General features: G+C 42.6%; 1 protein-coding gene across 9 annotated transcripts in view; it reads left to right on the top strand.

Annotated features, from left to right (window-relative positions):
- The first annotated feature begins 17,120 nt into the window (after nt 1–17,120).
- The window catches only part of MPDZ (multiple PDZ domain crumbs cell polarity complex component), a 162,106-nt gene continuing 157,344 nt past the window's right edge, over nt 17,121–21,882 (top strand). For all 9 annotated transcript variants that reach the window (XM_042912484.1, XM_042912491.1, XM_042912488.1 and 6 more), the window contains exon 1: nt 17,121–17,327. The gene's annotated coding sequence lies outside the window, so the exon portion shown is untranslated. The remainder of the gene's footprint in view (nt 17,328–21,882) is intronic.

Genomic DNA, 21,882 nt, shown 5'->3' with positions numbered 1-21,882 from the left:
TACCCTTCAAGTTATCCCTACTGACTACCTATTGTTTATTTATTTATGCCATCTGTTTCCTACTGGAACCATGACTGATGTATTTGTCAAACATATTTCAGTTTCAGGGTCTTTTCTTTGACTGGTCTCTCAGCCTGGATATCTGCAATATTTGTTTCCTTAAATTATTCAGGTCTCTGCTCAATGTTATTTCAGCCCAAATGTCTTCCAGACCACACTATCAAAACAGAAAACTCATGCACCTCTGCCATTCCTTTCTTCCCATCCTGATTTATTTTTCTTCACTGCATTTATTACCACCTGAGATTTAAAAAAAAATCTATCTCCCCACATGAGGATGACCATGTCTCAAAATGCCTGTGTCTGTGATTTTTTCAGGTTCAGTGCTGAAGGTCCTACATCTAGAGAATCCCCTCAGTCCTCAGCCAAAAGAAACTTGCTTCTACTACCCCACGGTAGTATACAAGCTCTATGAGAGCAAAACTTTAATTTTTTCACTGTTGTGTATCCTCAGCACTTAGAACAGTGCCTAGTACTCAATAGTAACATAATAAATATTAGCTGAATGAATGAATGAATGAATGAATGAAAAGGTGTGCAAGATCACATGGAAAGTGTAGTGGGACACAATCCCCAATAAAAGGGAGATTAGAAAGGACCTTAGAAGTCAGTGTAATCCTCATGTTGTGTAAAGGGACACAAAAATTAGTGGCTATATCAACTTTCCGACAGAAAAACAGCCTATGCCAGCTAGTTTCATAAAAGGAATTTAGCATGAGCAATGACCTACAAATGTATTGGAAAGACAGAAAAAACAAAGAAGGGCTGATGAGCCCTCCCAGATGTTAGCTACAGCAGAAAGCCCATAGTGTCCTTAGTGAGGGATTAAGAGACAAAGGGATGATGCAGATACACCAGAGCTCAAAAGCAGGGTGAATGGGGGCCCATGGATAAATCCAGAGGAAACAGACATCTCCAAGGAACAAGGTATTGCTAGAGGCTGCCCAAAGCAAAGAGAAAGAGGTCAGAAATGGTTTCTCCCTTTTTTTTCTGTCCTTTTGTGGAATTGAGCTGGAAGTCAGTTGGTCAAAGAGCTTGAAAAATGTTGTTTTCTGAGCTAGGTAAGAAATGCATCTTTTGTGGTTCCATACTAATTTTAGGATTGTGTGTTCTTATTTTTTTTAATAATTATTTTTATTTATCTTGTTTTTCTGTTAATATCTTTCCATTTATTTATGTCTTCCCCAATTTCTTTCATCAATGTCTTACAGTTTTCAGCGTTCAGGTTTTTCATCTCCTTGGTTAAATTTATTCCTAAGTGTTTTATTCTGTTTATGCAATTGCAAATAGGATTGTTTTCTTAATTTCTCTTTCCAATACTTTATGAATGTATAGAAATACAACTGAGCTTTATACATGGAGTTTGTATCTTGCAACTTTCCACAATTCACTTATTAATTTTAACTGTTGTTTTTGCTTTTGTTTTGTTTTTTTGTTGAAGTCTTTAGGGTTTTCTAGATATATGTCACCTTCAAATAGTGACAGTTTTACTTCTTCCTTCTTGATTTGGATGGCTTTTATATATTTTTCTTGTCTAATTGGTCTGGCTAGACTGCACTGAATAAAAATGGTAGGAGTGGGCATCCTTGTCTTATTTCTGATTTCAGTTCAGCTTTTCACCATTGAGTATGATGTAAGCTTTAAGCTTGTTACAGCCTTTTGATGTTGAGGTACGTTCCTTCTACACCCACTGTCTTGAAAGTTTTCATCATAAATAAGTGTTGATGCTTTTCCTGCATATATTGAGTTGAGTATACGATTTTTATCCTGTATTTTGTTAAAGTGGGGTAGCACACTGACTGATTTGCATATGTTGAGCCATCCTTGCATCCTTAGAATAAATTCCATGTGGAGCGCCTGGTTGGCTCAGTCGGTTGAGCGTCTGACTTCGGCTCAGGTCATGATCTCGCAGTTCTTGAGTTCGAGCCCCATGTCGGGCTCTGTGCTGACAGCTGGAGCCTGTTTCAGATTCTGTGTCTCCCTCTCTCTCTGCCCCTCCCCTGTTCACGTTCTGTCTCTGTCTCAAGAATAAATAAACATTAAAAAAAAAATTAAAAAAAAAAGAATAAATTCCATTCTTCAAGGTGTGTGATCCTTTTAGTGTATTGTTGAATTTGGTTTCATAATTTTGGTTTGGATTTTATGAGGAATCTTGCATTTGTGTTCATCAGGGATATTGGCCTGTAATTTTCTTTTCTTGAGGTGTCCTTTTCTGGTTTTGGTATCAGAGTAATGCTGGCCTCCTAAAATATTTGGAAGTGTTCCCTCTTCAATTTTTTGGGGAGTGTTTGAGAAAGATTGGTATTCATTCTTTAAATGTTTGGTAGAACCCACCAGTGAAGCCATCTGGTCCTGGACTTTTGTTTTTTGGGGACGTTTTTTAATTACTGATGTAATCTTGTTACTAGTAATCAGTCTGTTCAGATTTTCTATTTCTTCATGATTCATTTCTCTTGAAAAAAAACCAAACAGTAAGATGTCTCCTCTCTTTGTGTCCTTTTGAGCCACACTAACCACTTCGTTTACTACATATTTAGGACTAAATGACCCACAAAGGCACACTGTGGTCACGGGGTGCTATTTGTAGCAATTGCTTTGTTTTTGACCTACTCTTGCACTGCTCCAGTTTCTTCCCCACTCCAGTTTCTGTCTTTATCCTGATACCCAAACACTTTTCCTGTTTGTTCATTACCCTGTTTCTGCCTTTGGAGTTGACCTTTGTACTTGCTTTCCCAGGCTTGAGTCAGTCACGCCTTTGTCTCCTTCCACTTGAGAGTGCTTTGATGTGCTGACTGTACCCTAATCTTGCTGTAATCATCACTGCAATTTTTGTACTGCACCCTTGTGTATGGAGAGAAGGAGAGGTGGGCAAAACTCATTCAATGTAATTAGATTCTATTTGAAAAGCAACTATAGAATTAGAAAAATATCCGGAGCAAATCGTTGAAGCAAAGTCCACAAAAATAGAAGGATGATGGTGTTGAAACAATCTTTGGGAATCATGTTTAATAAGTTAGGCGAGTTTCATGGACTTATAAAAGGCCAGACCACTTTCTTCAAGGTGGGACGAGTCTAAAGGGCCACCTTAGTTCAGATCACCTGTAGGATCTGCTTTGTTGCAAAGCTTTAACATTCAACACCTCCCTTTGCCCACTCCTATTACTTTCATGATCCCCTCACCTAAGTGTTGATCCCCATGGCATCCCCCCAGTACACTTTACACTTCCCAGGGAATCCAATGATGACAAAATGTACAAAGTTAAATTTTACTTCAATAAGTAGCTAAAACCGAAAAGTCAAAATCTCACAAAGTACAATCATTTTGATATGGCAAGAGCTTGGTTTTGTCTAAAGGTTTTGGAGACACCTATCTCTAGACAGAAAATCAGTGGTAAACATTTTCAAGATTTTTTATAGGAAGATTGACATGATTAGCAGAGGAGAATTGCCTAAAATCCAAGAGAAGAGAAAACTTCAGGAAGAAGACATTCTCTGCAAATATTTGTTGGATCTGAACTAGGTCAAGTCAGGCCATCTAGTGCAGAAGTTGCTTGGATAAAAATGGCTGTTGGGACACCTGGATGGCTTAGTTAGTTGAGTGTCTGACTCTTGATTTGGGCTCAGGTCTTGATCCCAGAGTCATGGGATCAAGTCCTGCACTGGGCTCCATGCTGAAATGGAGCCTTCTTAAGATTTTCTCTCTCAATCTCTCTCTCTCTCTCTCTCTCTCTCTCTCTCTCTCTCAATTTCTCTATCTATGCTTCTCCCTCTTGCTCTCTCTCTCGCTCTCTAAAATGAAAAAAAAAATGGCTATAAAAAAAAAGTGTAATTTTGGTGGGCGGGTCCGAGTTGGGTGTTTTCTATGATCACATATGACTCTGCAGACATGTTGGACCTGGGAGATAAACACCATATCAAAATGTGGTGAAAAAAAAGGCAAGAAGATATCCAGAAAAGAAAGCCAAAAATAAATCAAACTGGGGGAAGCTCAGCAATAAGAAACTGTGGCCAATTCCCCTAGTTTCTCTGTTTTCACTGAGGGGAAAGGAAATGTCCCAGAATTTGATTTTGGAGGTGCATTTGCCCAGGTCACACTGTGTGTGTGCACAGAGTGATCCAACTAGGGCTCACAATGGGTATTCACCTAATGTCCAAACGTACAATCACCACCCACACCAGGTCGTCTGCAGCATGCAGTGTTGTTGGGGCTGATCATGGCCGTGTGGGGTAGGGAGGTGACTGGGAGAGAGTCGGTTGCAGCACTGGTGGTAGCAGGAAAGTGTCGACAGCAGGGTCCTTGTAAATAGCGTGTGTAGGTATTAGGAGCTATGTCAATGGGGTCCCTGAACAGTTCTGATGTACATATCACCCCCATGGTTGAAGTCAATCCATTGTGGTGGGCCCGCTGCTTCCCCTCTTTGCCTCAGACTCTAAGTCTGGATGAATTTCACCTCACGCTAAATATTATAGTAAGTATTATTCATGTAAGCTCAGTTTCACAGGTTATCATCCACGTTATATGTAACATAACTCATAATCGCAAGAGAAAAGAGAAAAGCCTCAAAATTGAATTGCTGTCAATTATAAACAAGCCCATACTTTCCCTGTAAACTGGAGCAAGTTTCTCAATAACTGAACATAAAGACCATGGCATATATCGCAGCGATAAAGAGCCAAAACTCAGACACTGTTATGATGAGGCAAAGCCCTCCAAAGTAGAAACTCAAATATTTACCTGAAATGATATTACTGATATGTTAGTGAGCAGTGTGTGTTATGTTAGTGTGTTTTCGTCAAATTTTTCACCTTCCCCTTTTCAATTTTGCAATAACGTTACTGAACTAAGATTACGAAGAACCCACCGAGTTTCTTCATCTCATGCATTTTTTTTTAGAAAATATAATCACTATGCTCATTAAATGTGTACTTCTCTTGCAAAAAAAGATAAGAGCTTTCAAAGGTGAATTATTTAGTCTATGGATAATTTGAATCCCTCACTTTTGTGTACCTAATGCCTCACTTAACCCCTTATCATGTATTAATTTGATAGGTGGCTGCTGGCCGAATAACTGTGTTTTTAAAGGGAATGTCACAGGGAGCCTGGGTGGCTCAGTCATTTGGGCGTCTGACTTCGGCTCAGGTCATGATCTCACGGTTCATGGGTTCAAGTCCCGCGTTGGGCTCTATGCTGACTGCTCCGAGCCTGGAGCCTGCTTCAGATTCTGTGTCTCCCTCTCTGTCCCTCTCCTGCTTGCTCTCTCTCTCTCTCTCTCTCTCTCTCAAAAATCAATAAAAACATTTAAAAAATAAAAAATAAATAAAAGGAATGTCACAGAAAGAAACACATCTCAAACACATTGCTGTTATTGCTATTATCTATTTGCTTAGAAAATATAGATTCCATAAAATCTGCAAATGTTGCAACCTGTAACAAAATGCAAATAACCTTAGATTCTACTGAAAGAGAGAAAGAAACTACAAATTCCATTTGGATTGACTTTGGGTTTTCTAGTATTCTTGATTTCCACAAATTGAAGTATATAATTAAATAATTTTTCGTATCAGCTAGGAAAAGCTACGGGAATTTTGAGAAAATAAAAAGGTAGTGGTGAGAGAGCACCAGTTTATTACAACCTATTACAAAGTATAATAATTAAAAGGATGTGATATTGATGCAACAAATGGGACAAATGGGGCATGATCCAGGAACAGGCACTGTCATATGTGACTCTAAAATACAACAACACAAGTGTTGAGGCACTGACTGGCTCAGTCAGTTAGTAGATTGACTTTTTATTTTTTAAGTTTACTTATAGTTTTGAGAGAGAGTGTGAGTGAGCACACAAAAGTACGACGGGGGGTGAGGGTGGGGGTTACAGGAGCGGGGGACCATCAGTGAAGGATTGAGAGAGGGAATCCCAAGCAGGCCCCCTGCTATCAGTGTGGAGCACCAAGCAGGGGCTCGATCTCATGAGATCTCACAGCGATATCATAACCTGAGCAGAAAAAAGTCAGTCGCTTAACCAACTGAGCCACCCAGGTGTCCCAAGCATACGACTCTTAAACTCAGAGTAGCAAGTTCAAGCCCCACATTGGACACAGAGGCTACTTTTAAAAAATGTTAGAAAATAACAGAAGTGTTAGTGATGTCAATTGGGTCATTTCTGTGGTCGTGAAGCTTTGATGAAGTCCCAAATTTCAGGCCCCAAAGGCTATTTGCTCCACATATTCTAGTATATGTGCTGCCGAAGCGAGCACTGCTCCACATATTCTAAACAGAGAAATTGTTTAGACACATTGTCACTGCACTTAACTAAAAAACACAACATGGATCCTGATGCCCTTTCAGGCCACGTTAAGAGAGACTAGGATTTCAACCAGTGTCTTCCAGGTGAGGCTTTCTGTGGCGAAAAATGCACACTTGGGAGAGAGCACTATGTTTCTTTACCACTTCTCATAGTCACAGAATCTCACTTCTTCACCATCTCCCTATAAAAATGAGGGGGGCTTCAAGAGAATCTCTCACCAAGTCTAGTTTGACTGATAGAGAGGACGCATTTCATTACCCAGCCTGGATGCTTGCCAAGCTGTAAAACTTAGATCCTGCCTGGTGTGGTTACTGAAACGGAACCTGGTCGAGCATCTGGGTGGCTCAGGTAGCTGAGCATCAGACTGTTGATTTCCGCCCAGGTCACGATATGGAGGTTTGCGTGTTCAAACCCCACGTTTGGCTCGGTGCTAGCAGCGTGGAGCCTGCGTGGGATTCTCGTTCCCTCTCTCTCCCTCTCTCTCTGTCCCTCCCTCACTCATGAATGCTCTCTCTCTCTCAAAAATAAATAAACTTTTTTAAAAAAGAACATGGTAAGTACGTCTTTAGGGAAACTCATTCTGGGTCCTCTGGGGTTTGGGGAACATAGAGAACACTGACTCTTCCCTAGGAAAGTCTGGATATGAAAGCCTGTCTAAAATTGCCTTTATGGAAGGGCTAAGACCAATCCACAGATTTGGATGTGGCTAAGCTGCTGAGTTTTTCTGAAGTGCCATAAAGACAACTTGGATGTATTAGGTCTAGACTAGTGCCATTTTGAAAAAAAAAAAAATCCCAAAAGAACTGCCTGCCTGGATTAGTGGACACTACAGGAAGAGGCTGTGTGGGGTATATCAAGAAAGCAGGAGTTGAAGGAGAATCTTACAAGGTCAGCAGGAATGTACATCGTCCCTATAATGACAGAGGTCTGAGGAGCCAGAGTGGAGAGGGTCTCCCCATAACCAAATCACCCCCTAAGAGAAGGAGATGGCCTTTGGTTATCTGCCCTTGGAGATTGGTTTCAACATTCGGCCAAGTAAAAAGATGTTTTCCTTCCTTTTCATCTTAGTCTCAGCTTCTTACTCTTAATTTGGATGGGACAGAAATAGCAGTGAGTGAGTGAATGGAGAGGAAGGAGTGAATGAAACCAACAATATCCAATTAAACTTGGGTATAAAGAGGAGACACTTTGAATTGAAAGGAAGATGAATTTAAAAAAAAGTCGTTTGGATAGGAATTTTTAATACTCAAAAATAAGGGTTATTCACTATAATCCAAAATTGGCTACAAAAGCAATGGGATCCGGGGTTTAAAAATACATCTGAAAATTCTTTGATACTCCTTCTGTCAAGAGACAGAGTCTATGTTCCCTCTCCTTGTACTTGGTGAGACTTTGTGACTGTTGTGATGAATGAAATATGGCAGAAGTTAGTTGCCTTGGGTGACTTCCAAGGCTAAATCAGGTAAGGAATACAGCTGGCCTGTGGCTCTCTTGGGCACTTACTCTGGAAGCCTTTAGCTACCATGTAAACAGCTCAGCTATATGGAAGATATCATGTGGAGAAATCACATGTAGTTATCATATTAAAAAAAGAGACAAGAGGGGCTCCTGGGTGGCTCAGTTGACTGGCATCCGACTTCTGCTCAGGTCATGATCTCATGGTGCGTGAGTTCGAGCCCCAAGTCTGGCTCTGTGCCTACAACTCAGAGCCTGGAGCCTGCTTCGGATTCTGTGTCTCCCTCCCTTTCTGCCCCTCCCCCGCTCATGTGTGTACGCACGTGCTCTCTTTCTCCAAAATAAATGAACATTAAAAAAAAGAAAGAAATAAGAGACAGAAACAGAGGTTCTCTGACTGCAGGGTAGCCACTAGGGAGACTCATGTAAGGTGTGTGCGCTGGCCTTGGGCCAAGATTTAAGACAGAGGACATTAAACAACAACAACAACAACAACGAGTAATTAAGATAAACCATATTTAAATTTTTTTTTTAATGTTTATTTTTGAGACAGAGAGAGACAGAGCATGAATGAGGGAGGGTCAGAGAGAGGGAGATACAGAATCCGAAGCAGGCTCCAGGCTCTGAGCTGTCAGCACAGAGCCCGACGCAGGGCTCGAACCCACGAACCGGGAGATCATGACCTGAGCCGAAGTCAGCCGCTTAACCGACTGAGCCACCCAGGCACCCCGAGATAAACCATATTTAAATGCAATGTATTTCTTAAAAGTTAATGTAAATGATGAATAAAACATCAATATATTACATAAAGACAGGTTCGATATTCCCGATTGTTCTTTGTTTCCAACTCCAGTATGGCTCAGCAGGGTGCTGTTACTAATGGGACTGACTGGAAAGGTCAGGACACAAACAACTTTCCAGGCGTTGGAAATATTCTACATCTTGGTTTGATGGTGTCTATGTGGATGCATATAATTGTCAAAACTTAAAGAAATTACCTTTAAATCTATACATTTTAACGTTTGTAATTATACCACTCTATATGTGTATATGTATTAGAATGGGCCTGTGATCCAAATCAGTCGAAGGAACGTTGGAGGAAGGTTGCGGGAGGTTTGGGGGACAGAAGTCTCCTTACCTCGAGAGAGAGAGCAACGTGGTCTCTGGGTCGCACTCCATGAGAACGTGAGAGCCAGGACGCTGGTCCTCCAGCCGCCAGCCAACATGAACAGGAAGCTGGCACATGGAGAATGCGCAGGGCTGAAAAAGTTGGAGGGTAAGAGGGCCGGAGCCCTGAGGGAACTGGGCCTGACCTCTGCATTTACTGCGGACCTTTCCAGTTACTTACGCCAGCATCCTTGTTTTTTTATAAGCCAGTTTGGGTTGGGCTTTCTGCTACAAATTCAGAGGGACACACAGAGGAAGCTATAGACAGAAAAGGTGGGGCAGTAGGAGCCAGGGGCGAGCAGAGTCATGAAATGAACTGGAGCACAGTGTAAGCAGTGCTGAGTCCTACCCCCAAGCAGGCAGGGAGCTGGCACTGGGTAAAGGACAGGAAATGAGACAGATCTCTGTTCTCATTGAGCTTACATTCTAGCTGGGCTGAGTGTAGGGGAGGGGGTGGGGCAGGCAGAGTCAGCAATAATTTTAGATAGCTCTAAATAATGTAAAGAATATAGTACAAGGTAATGTGATGTGGAAGGGGCTGCTAATTTTATTGGAGAGCCAAAGAAGCCTTCTCCGCAGAGGTGATATTTGATCAGTGGCATGAATGAGGAAAAGACAAAAAGATGCCAGCAATCTGAAACTCAGAAAAAAAAAAAAAAATGAAGCTTTCTGCATAAAGATGTAAGCGGTACATTCCTGGAAGACAAAAAACAGATGAAAGAGTAGAAATTCTCTACGATCTTTGACATGTGTACAAATCACCTGGACATCGAGTTAAAATGAAGACTCTAATTTAGTTGTCTCGGGTGATGACTGGGATTCTGCATTTCTAACCAGTTCCAAAGAGATGCAGATGTTTCTGGTTTATTGACCATAGTTGGAGTAACAGGGCCCTGGAGAATTGCTTTGTGGGTAGCCTGGTCCACAAAGAAATTAAACATTTCTTTAAAGCTCTTTAGAACAATTGGACATTGACCCAACATCTACGCATCTAATCATTTGTAATTCACTTAAGGTGCATTGGTCAGTGATACTTTGGAAATTAGAAGAAGAAAGAAAGAAAGAAAGAAAGAAAGAAAGAAAGAAAGAAAGAAAGAAACAGAAATCTTCACAAATAGTTTGCCCTAAGGCCTAAAATACTACAGCTATGGAGGGAAGCAATCCATGTACTAAACTGCAGAAAAGCTGTGGATATTGAAATGTCACATATAATGGAGAGTTGAAATAAAATGTCAGGTACAAAACATGGGGATTAAAACAAATGACATTACTGGGGTGCCTGGGTGGCTCACTCGGTTGAGTGTCTGACTCTTGATTTTGGCTCAGGTCGAGATGTCACGGTTCATGAGCTCGAACCCACGTTGGCCTCCACACTGACAGTGCGGAGCCTGCTTGGGATTCTCTCTACTTCTCTCTCTGCTCTTCCTGTGTGTTCTCTCTCTTTGTCTCTCTCTAAGTAAATTAATTAACTAAAAAATATTTTTAAAAACACTGACATTCACACTACCATATACATGCATATAGACAGGCGCACACACACACACACACACACACACACACACACACACACAAATAAATATGTGCACACACATGCATATATACACATAGGCAGCCACCATACAGAACTCCTGGCAGCCAGGGGTCTATTTCTCAAACACCTAAAAACATCCTCTTTAAATCATCAATGGATCTGAGCAAAGACTTCTTTTTCTGAAATTTCAGGGCTCCTGAATGTAATGTTGCTCCCTTAAAAGTGAAACATATATGGGGCTCCTGGGTGGCTCAGTCTGTTAAGCACCTGACTTTGTCTCAGGTCATGATTTCAGGGGTTCATGAGTTCGAGCCTCGCATCAGGCTCTGTGCTGACAGCTCAGAGCCTGGAGCCTGCCTCAGATTCTGTTTCCCTCTCTCTACCCCTCCCCTGCTCACACTCTGTGTGTGTGTCTCTCTCTCTCTCTCAAAAATAAACATGAAAAGAATTATTTAAAAAAAAATGGAAACATATATGTCAACAAGCCTTACTGTGGGTACAGAACACAAGAGCTGTTTGTTATGCCCAGAATTCGTGATCCCCAAAGACCACCAGGGAGCCGAGTCCGATGCAAAAGCAAAAGAACCTTTATTCGAGCTAGCTCGAGCTCAATCCCCTACCTGCACTGACGCAGCGGTGAGATACCAGGGAGAGAGAGCGAGTTTCAAAAGCACAAAGGTTTTATAGGGGTCTAGGGGCAGTTGGTGAGGTAATGGCTGTGGCCTCAGCCGATTGGCTGGGGAAGGGTCGGAGTCCTGTTACACAGGTCGCTGGGCGTGTTTTGATCAGAAAGTTTGAACGGGTGAGCGGGAGGTTACTCAAGGGGAGGAGGCGCAGTCTGAGGTTTCTGTGATTTTCCCGGAAAAGGGGTCATGTTGGGGACATAGTCACTCAAGGTGGAGAACACAGAACAAGATGGAGTCAGCCGGCGTAGGCCCGCCCTTTCACTGTTCATTGCCTCATTGTAATAAAACAGAATATGAAGAATCACCAGATTTTCAAGGAACCAATTTAAGCAAACATTGTTAGAGGCAGAAGGAAAACAAGGTAAATAGAAACAAGGCTGTGCTAAATCATTATTATGGTAGAAGGGCAAAAACTCCAAGAAAACTAGAACTTAAGAGCTGGATCCTCTGAACTGACCTCCCCTTTCTCTCTGTGTGCTTGTGGTATGACCAGAAAGATGTTACATTTCACCTATGGAGACTTTGTCTTCTTTACAATCCTAGCTATTCTTTAACAAACTCCTTTCAGTTGAGGTAATCTCAGTGTGTTCTTTGACACCTGAAAGTACCTGTCTAGCTCACTGTGAATGGCTTAATATGGATATTTCATAAGCTTAAATGATTTTAGTTGCAAATAACAGAAAACCCAATACAAGCTACTTTAAGAACTAGAGGAGATTTATTGGCTCATCTAAGTGCAAATTCAAGAGATGGGGCAGGCTTCAGGTAATATGTGATCCAGTCACACAATGGTCATCTCAAAAGCTCAGTTGTTTTTTTTTCTCTATTCTTATAGAACATAGAGAGTTATTACCTAAAAGACACTGTGCAACTTGAACAAATTGTTTTCATTACTGTTAACTGCTTATTCATTGCTTATTTTTCTTGACCTCTGTTTGGATATTTGACTTACAGTCATATTTTGTAGGAGAGAGGTTCTAAAATGTCATTCAAGTTTGCATTAAGTTGAGTCAGATTCTGGAACAGTGTTTGGATGTATCTACCCCCAAAATAACCTAGTTCCAATGTTTTTGCCCAGGATTTCCTCATTCCACCGGAATTCTGTGGGTATAAAAGCAAATTAACTCAAGGTCAGATGGTCATGACCTCCTAGTGCCCTTTCTTTCTTCCTTAGAGATATGAGACCCAATCAGACACATTGTAGATTTCACTGCCTCTAATCTTCTGTAAACAGTTGTTACATGAAGAGAGACAGATTATTCTACATGTTCTCAAAAGAGATATAATTTTGCATTTTTCTCATGCCTGGAATTCTTTCTTAGCCATTCCCTCCTCCTAATGGCTTTCTTCTAGACACATATATATATTTATTATGCTAACATTCTTTCCTGTCTTCTTCATATTCTTCTCTTTCAATCTTGTCTGTTTCCAATGGTGAAAACAAGCCAAAGATTGTTTAAAATGGTCTATGTTTTTCTAACATTAAACAGACTGAAAAAAAAATCTCTTATTTGAGAAACTAGAGGCCAACTGAACCCATTAAATCAGTCAGCCAGTGGACAGAAAAAAAAAATCTTTCTGCAAACTGTAACAAATCAGAAATGCCTATCTGTTATGTAGTGGATAAGCTTTAGGCAGAGGATGATGCACACATGCTACCTTCTTTGCTCTTAAATGAAACATTAATCAGAGTTAGAGCTGCTTAAGGTATGGAAATAGTCCACTGTCCCACACTTAGAATTTCTCCAGAGTCATTTAGTCCTGGGGAAAGGATTTGGTTCATATAAAGCATTGACCTGGAGTCCTGCAGAAACACCTCCCAGTGAGAGATGCCCGTCTTGCACACCAAGGCTATCTGCCTTTAGGAAGGTGGAACAGAGACTGTGTGCTTGAAAGGCAACTAAAAGGGTCCTTCCTCTGTATCTTCATGAACCAAGAATTGAACGTCCATGGGACCTGGGTGGCTCAGTCAGTTGCGCGTCCGGCTTTGGCTCAGGTCATGATCTCAGGGTTTTGTGGGTTGGAGCCCCGTGTCGAGCGCTGTGCTGACAGCTCAGAGCCTGGAGCCTGCTTCGAATTCTGTGTCTCCCTATCTCTCTGCCCCATCCCCACTCACACTCGGTCTCTCTCTCTTTCTCTTTCTCTCAAAAATAAATAAACATTAAAAACAAATTAAAACAAAAAAAAATAATTGAATGTCCACGATCTATCCTCCTAGCAGACATTAAAGATTTTGAGCAGACAACTTGTGCCTTTCACCAGTTTTAGAGTTACAGAGGGGCAACAAATGTAAAATAATATTATGTACTTCATTTATGCTTGTGATTATTAAATTATAATAAAAAATAATTTAAATCAATCCTGGAAGTCCCCCAAATTGTTTTCTGTATAAAAATGGTCTGAAGATTACTCAGATTTGAGAAAAACAAATTGGTGTGGAGAATGCCTCACTGAGGATATACTTGGGATGCACACAGCATTCCTAATTCCCTCATCTTCAGATCCCAGAGTCTGTGATCTACACAAAATAGAATTATTGATCTATATGCTTGCGATGAGTTTCAACCCACCTCATAGAGAAGTGCGGCTCCATTTCATCTACTCTATAATTTGGGTTTCTCTGTAAGGTTTTGCTTGAACCTCTTGAATTTTTTTTTCAAATCAGAGCAATACACCACAGTGCCTTGCTTCTTGTAGAAAATCTTGGTCCCTCTGGCTTAGAACAAGCAGAGGACAAAAGAGCTATAACTGTATGGGTTAACTTCAAAAGGGGAAGCTCCCAGATGAAATCATCCCCAAGTGCTAGATAATTTTATGGAAGAACTGACCTAAACAAGATGCCTGTTGTCCTCTGATATACCACTTTTTAAAGTGGGCATGTAGGATTCGCTTTGCGAAACGAGACCAGAGCAACAGTGTCTTTTTAAACGAGGTAGAATCCTTTGTTTTAATCTCATTTATATACTTGCATTAAATCAGAAAAGGAAATTCCTTAAACTTACCCTCTAATAAGGGCTTTTCCCCTAGAGTTCAATAGAACAGATGTCATTTTACCTTTTAAGACCCTCAGAATACCTGCAGTATTCAGATTTGTTCCCTTCCTGTACTTTCCTAGCGGTTAGCATTTCATGCACTTATTTCCTTTGCCTTTGAGAATGACCAGATTTGGAAAATGACAAATGGCAAAGCTTTACTATTCAAAGAAGAGGAATCCTTCAGAATTTGTAAGCAATAAGAGAATCCTTTCCAAAAGGGATGCCTTGAGATGAGTCTATGGCGAGAACACAGAAGTACAGTAAATGAATCATTCATTCTTGCAGTCATATATTTGTCTATATCATTTGAACATTAACCAGTTGTGAAACCTTTTGCTGGTCTCTGAGGATGAAACAGTGACCTGGTCCCTGCTGTCCTGGGGTTTGTGGCCTAAGGGGGCATAAAGCCACTGCATAGGCAATTATAAAACTAACTAGAGAATTACAAAGTAGGACAAATACTATGAAGCAATAGAATACAAGGGGAATGTAGCACAGTGGGTTTATATTAATTTGTGGGAATCTGAATAACATCCATGGTAGGTCCATTCACTGAGACACTGAACTGTGAAAGATGACCAAGTTTGAGCAGAAATATCACGGTTCCATTTTGGATAATGTAGGTTTGAGACAGGCAAACAGGGAAGTCAAGTAAACACTCAGATACATAGAGAATGCTAGATTGAAGTAAAAATTTAGGAATCTTTGGCCAATAGATGATAAGCTGAAGGGGAAAATCAACTTACTTATGTAGGACCAGTAACTGAATCTTGAGGAACTCCAGCATATAAGGTTAGGGAGAGGAGGTTAGTTGGCAACAGAGATTGAAGAGCGCCCGAGGTCAGAAGCAGATCTACTCTGAAGCTAATGAAGTCTAAGATTCTGGGTCTTTCTCAGAGTCTGCTGGACTGGCTCAGTCAGAAGTGCATGCGGCTCTTAAGCTCAGGGTCATGAGTTTGAGCTCCACACGAGGTGTAGAGATAAATAAAACTTAAATAAAACTTTATAAAAAGGATTCTGGGTCTTTCTCTTGCCTAGGAGAACGTTTGCAATGTTGCATGGTCACATATGTCTGTAAAGTTTTCAAAAGAAAGATATATTTGGTTTTCTTTTCTTAAAGCAGAGCCGCAAATTATATAAGCTTTAGGTCCCACACACCTGCCCTTGAATAAGAAGGAGCGAAAAAGTTGGTTTTATGGAATCATGAGGTGGGGGGTAATGCTTCAAGAGAGGGTTCAACAGTTATAAATGCACCTGAGAGGACAAGAAATATGACGAGAGAAACATACCCATTGGGCTTAGGTAATGGAAGGTTATTGGTGTCCAGCAAAAGCCCTTTCAGTGCAGTTGATGGGGCAAGAAGGCAGGATGCAGTTAGCTGATGTCAAGAAATCTAATAGCGAAGGAAAGAGAAAATGTAACTGAAGAGAGATGGGCTGGAGAGCAATGTTTTTGCCTGCCTGTCTTTCTCTCTCTCTCAAGATGAGATTTGAGTGTGCTGATTGAAAGATTATACAACACAGAGATGTGTTGAAGATATAAGGGATGAGTTTTCCCTTCAATCCTAACTTCACTTTCATTTTCAAACGACCCAGAGGAGATGGATATCCACAGATGCTGAAAAAATTTAGTCGGTGTTTTTAATTCGCTAGTGGGCAAATCTACGCTGATGCCGACTTTTGAGACAGCACAGTGGGTCTTGGGCCAAGGACACTTCCTCCACCCAGGGCACTTGAGTTCATTTTACTCCCAGTCATTTGCGGGCAAATGATCTAATTCGAAGCTTATTCATTAAACATAGCTCAAATCAGTCTCCGTCTGCAGCTCTGTATGTTTTAAAAATTGTATTTCCCCTTAAATATTTGGTGAATACTGGAGAAATACAATGGACTATTTTTAGTAGACCAAAAAAAAAAAAATTACAAGTTTGTCAAAGATCTCGGAATTTTTAATTCAGGATATTAAAAGAAATTCTTGTAAATATTTTAAATTGGACTTCTGAGTATCTTTGATGTATGCCCTAATATTAGATTTATGTTTGGAGACAAGGAGCAATTTTCTTCCAAGAGAAGATTCCTGGGACTCAGGAATTGAGGGTATCAGAAACATCCTTTAATGGCACAAAATAGAAATGAGTAGGTTTTTTCCTGGCACCGTGCGATTCCGAACCCTTCTTTGAGGTTTACAGCTTTTGTCTGTTAATTGGTTGTCTAAGAAGCACACCAAGTTCTGAAAGTTAGAATGTGAGATTATTCGTCTCCGCGCCCCATGCCTCATTAAAGCGCTTCTCGTCACCATCCCATACCACTTACCTAAGCTACCCATATAGAAGGCATCCACAAGGCAGTCCACGTAATAAAATATAAAAATTAAAAAAAAAATTAAGACCTCAAAACTATAAATACAGGCTACCAGTTCCCACAGGTTGCCAGCCTTAGAAACGACAATACAGGCCGCCCAGCTAAATTCGAATTTCAGATAAACAATGAATAATTTTTTAGTGTAAATGTTTCGTATGTCCCAAACATTGCACGGGCCACATTTGACCAAAATAATTATTCCTTGTTATTGGATATTCCCAAGTAACGGGGCGCTCCTTATTTCCCCAGGCAACCGCACGGAACCCACTCCCCGCACCCCAGGACCGGCGGGCTGGGCCGCGCCCCCTGATTGGCCGAGGCGCGCCCGCCGCCCCGCCGGCCGCAGGCGTCACGCAGCCCCGGCAGCTCCGGCCTCGCCGCCGCCGCCGCCGCCGCCGCCACCGCCGCCGCCGCCGCCGCCACCGCCACCGCCGCCTCCTCCTCGGCAGTCCCGGTCGGCGCAAGTGCGGCGCGCGGGTGGGGGTGGGGGGGGCGCGGCGGAGCGCGAGACTGGCGTCTGGCCGCCGCAGGCCGGGCGGGATTAAGTTTCTCGGTCGCGCGTGAGTTTCTGTGCGCGTTTATCCCGGAGCTCCCCGCCGGGCCGTTACTTCAGCAGAGAAGAGGGCGAGCGCGAGCGAGGCGAGGCACCCGAGTCCCCGGCGACCCCGGCTCCCCAGCCCTCCTCCCTCTCCGCGTCCCCGCCCGCGGCGGCCGCCGCTAGCAGGGTAAGCGGCGCCGGGGCCCGGGCCCGGAGGCCGGAGCGCGCCCCCGCGCTCTGCGCGCGCGCGCCGGCCGGGAAGGTGCGCGGGCGTCGGGGGCTCCGCGCGCGGGGCGGGCGGCGGGCGGGGTGCACTCGCCCCACCCCACGCGGCCGGGCCGTACCGGGAAACCGCGGCTCCTCCGGCTCTTTAAAAGGATGGGGTCTGGAAGTTTCCTTCGCTGTTTGCATGGCCCCCGAGCGCTAGTCCCAGTCCTTTCAGCCCTCCCACCCCCCTCTTTGCCCTCGCTTACTCTAAACGGTTTAAAAGTTTTTTTTCGTTTTCTTCGCCTGGAGGGGCCCGAGGATGGTGCCAGAAAGGGGAACGGCGGGCCTGGCGCGCGAGCCAGTGCTCGGGGGCGCGGGAGCCTGTTGCTCGCCGCTGGTGTGGCCCCGGTCCAGGCCGGACGTCCCCTCTAGCGTTATGCTGTGCCAGGCGGGTAGCGGGTGGGGAGAAAGGCCCCCCAGACTGGCGTCTCCAGCCTAGTCGTCGGGACCCCAGAGCTCCGTTATTTGGTACCCGCCCCAACCCCCCGCGGATCGTGTCCCCTTTCATCCCCCCCCCACCCATGGTGGGATCAGTTTGCTCTCGCCACCCTCTTCCTCTACCCCGCGTCTTTGGGGCCCCTTTGTCTGCGATTCTTAGCCGGATATTTCTCGGGAAGCGCGGTTCGGGAGATGCTTTGTGTCTTGGAACTTGTGTGTGTGTGTGTGTGTGTCGGGGGTGGTGAATGGTGTACATTTTTGCTTGCGTTCCTTGCGGAGGCCCAAAGGCCAGGCTATTCTTTCCTGCAGATCACATGGGAATTCAGGCTGGGACTGCCTAACGTAGGAGGGGCCAGGCGACAGCGGGGGACTGGGGGGTGGGCGCCGCTGCGCAGTGGCTGGGGGCGAGTCGGGGGCGGCTGGACGTCTCCATCCAAGCGGGCGGGGCTTGCAGAGCTTGTTCAGCTTGCGAAGAACCCGGGCGTGGGCGCTACATGCCTTGTGTGGGGAGGGTGCCGGTGGCGGCTAGGGTTTCTTTGGTGGCATCAGATAAGAGGACCATGACTTCAGCCTAGAAAGAATACTCTCCATATTCCTTACATGTCCAGAGGGGAAGAATCTGGAAAGTGTCTAGATGCTGTCATCCAGCTTTGGTGCACAGCCGTGGTGTAAATATACCTTTTGTGTTTCCCTAGACATCGCTCATTTAGGTTACCTTTTATGGAGGGGAGGGGCATTATCTTAAAAACTTATGAGATTATGGTTTGGGGCTTGGGAGTTTTTATATGTTGAATGTGGGTATAGGTGACTACAATGAACCTTTTTAGAGGGTCGAGTCAGCTAAATTTGTATAATACATGCTTTAGCGCCTGGTACATGTAAAAAACCGACAAACTTCCAAGTTCTTAGGTTTGAACTTCTAATTCAATGCAAAACTCTGGATGGGTGCACCTGTGCCCTTGCCTGAAAGAGGGGCTGAGAGGGTTAGAGAGTGGTGAGGATAGTCTTGTCAAGGATCCTCAGATTTCCAGCTAGCTAATAAGCTAGTTTGCAAATTGGCAGGTCTATCTGGATTGGGCTCTATCTCTGCCCTGAGTTCATAATAGGGTCTTTTAAAGCTGAGGTCTCTAAACTTAAGGGCCATAGGCCACAATGGCCAGCAGCAGCCTGTTTTTACCCATAAAGTGTAGGAGTTAGAAATCGTTTGTATGTTTTTAAATGGTTGAAAATTAAAATCAAAAGAATAATATGTCATGTGAAAATTATGTGAAAACCAAATCTTAATGTGCATAAGTAAAGTTTTATTGGCACACAGCCTCACTCATTCCAATCGTGTATGGTGATTTTTTACTGTCTGTGGCTGTTTTCAAAGCAGCAGTGGGAGAGTTGAGTAGTTGCATAGTTGAGACATAGATGTATAACCTTCAAAGTATGAAATATTTACTCTTTTCTTTACAGAAAAAAGTGTCAACGCAGAGCACCTTTAAAAGTATTGCTTAAATGCTCCCTCTTGCGATGGGTACATAATCTCATTGCCTTTCATGCTCTGTTTCTGGTATCCCTTGAACTGTCTGACTTTTCCTCAATAGTCAGATTAAGTTAATGTGTTGGATTTTTTTCATTTCCAAGTTTCACTCTCAAAAAGATTTCTTAACCTTTCAGTATTGCTCTGGGTCAGAATATAGAATACAGTCAGTGGGTTTTCTGATTGGCAAAAATTGTGTGCGTAGTTACTTTAATATAGATAGGCAAATATCAGGGTGTTCTGCAGTTAGTCCAAGTGACATCTTACTGCCCTGCTACCTGAGCAGGTTGAAATTATAGTTTTGTGTTTTTAGGTAGAGACCAGCAGAGGTTGGGGGGCATCATAGATTCCTTTTTGTAGGGAAGTTACCACTTGAGACAAAGCCAGTTTCTTGGGGAGGCTTGACTCTTCCCTCCTCCTTCCTAAACATTTGCTGAAACAAAAAATGATGAAGTTTATTCTCAGTATTACTAAGAGATTGATCATATGTGTACATGCCTCTAACGTGTTCCTTTTCTTCTTCTTCTTTTTTTTTTTTTTTTTTTTTTTGGCTCCCATTGGTCTTTCTTCTTTCCATTTCCCATGTCTCGTTTCTGGTTTTCTTTCTCGCTTTACCATACTTCTTCCTTTTTTTTGCCTGAGTGCCTGAGCCTGTTGCTTTTGACTTAGGCAGGGAAAGATGTCAGTTGCAGTTTTTAGTGTGCTCCAAATTCCTGTTACATAGACATTGCCCTGTTTGACCGTTAAAGACTTCTTTGCATTTCAGATACCTTTGAAATGCACAGATATCATGAAGGAGTGGAGGCTGTCCCTAGAGTTTACTGTCTCACTGCAAGGTGGGAGTACTCAGAGAGATTTGTGGAAATCCTTGAAATGTAAGTTTGCATTGATTCAGGCTTTTACCCATTAGCTGCTGGCGTGTGGAGGCTCTGCCTTACAAATGAAGAAGTGGACCCATTGTCTAGAGTTAAGATTAAGGGATTTAGAAGCTGGCATTCAGCAGTGAATTGTACAGAAGATAACTAACTGCCCTGAGTTAAAGGCAGATTATTTTGTTCAGATTACATTCCAAGTCTGAGATCATAACCTGACTCTCTTAGGTTGAGTTGCAGGTTGGTTCCACGTTGTACATTTATAATATGTACAAAGTACTTGGTGAATTTCATAAAATATCTTGAAGCAAAGTTGATGTGTTGGACTGGAAATGTCCCCATACATGCTTGAGCAAACAACACATCTGCCAGAGAGAGATCCTATACTTCAAAATGAAGAGGCAGAAAACTTCCCATAGAATTCTTAGTGGGACATATGACTGATGATATATTTTATCATCATTGTATTTCCCAAACAGCTGTATGTGCTTTTAAAGTACATTTGGCCTAAAGTAGGAATTCATTTGGTACTGTTACATTGTTATGTACATTATCAACCCCTTATTTATAACAAGAAAGGTGTTATTTTCTCTTGTAAATTAGGGTTAGTATGGTAAAGTTGATGTACTATGGTTAAATAATTATAGTGGGGTTCTGTGTGGGCGAATAAGGAGATGAAGAACTACTTCTACTTAAATAATCCATTGCCTTCCTGTGAAATATTTTCTGGGAAGATCAGAGGTAGTTATTTGTTCAGTAGATAATAATAGATGGACTAGGACGCATGTTGCATTGGGTTAAGCACTGAGGAGAACGTCAAATAAGATACTGCTCTAGAAGCTTACTGTCTTGGTCGAAAAAGTAGTCACACAAAGAAAGGAAAGAATAAGAAAAGTTTTACACATGTTAAAGTTACAGGATTTCAAAGAAATTGGAGATCAACATAGGATTGCTTCCTGGCAGTTTGTAGATGGCCATCTTCTCCCTGTGTTTCCCAGTCATACTGGATGAGGGGAGCCCCAATGATGTCATTTAATTTTACCTCTTTAAAGACCCTGTCTCCAAATACAAGGACATTCTGAGGTATGGGAGGTTAGGACTTCAACACGTGAATTTTGGGGCAGTGGGAAGAAGGACACAATTCAGCACATAACAGACTTCTTAAAGAGACCTTAGGCTGTAAACTGGTGGTGACCTTGAAGAATGGACTGGTTTAGGGTAAGGAGGGAGGACATGTAGGAGGCTGTTGTGTGAGTCTAAGTGTTATTGTGGTAATTTGATGTTTGGGAAGAAAGAGAAACTGCTATTTGAGGAAGCCAGAGGCCACTTGTTTTCTTTTTCTGGTTTTCACTGAGAAACTGGCCTTTGTTTTTTATGGACAGAGCATTCATTACATTAGTTCCTTCTTATTGATGTGTAATTTGTAATTGATGTGACAAACCGCATGTATTGAAAGTGCAGTTTGTTGAATTTTGCCCCCCGTGTAACTATCCCCATAATCAAGATAGTGAACATATTCGTCACCCTCAAAAGTTTCCTCATGGCCCTTTATAAAACTTCCCTGTCCCCCCTACCTACCCATGTCCTATAACCAGTGATCTTTCTGTCAGTACAGAGTAGTTTGCATTCTCTAGAGTTTT

This window comes from Panthera leo, chromosome D4 (assembly GCF_018350215.1).
Source record: "Panthera leo isolate Ple1 chromosome D4, P.leo_Ple1_pat1.1, whole genome shotgun sequence".
Lineage (NCBI taxonomy): Eukaryota > Metazoa > Chordata > Mammalia > Carnivora > Felidae > Panthera > Panthera leo.
The sequence above is the reverse complement of the archived record's forward strand: the minus strand, read 5'-3'. Positions and strand labels throughout refer to the sequence as shown.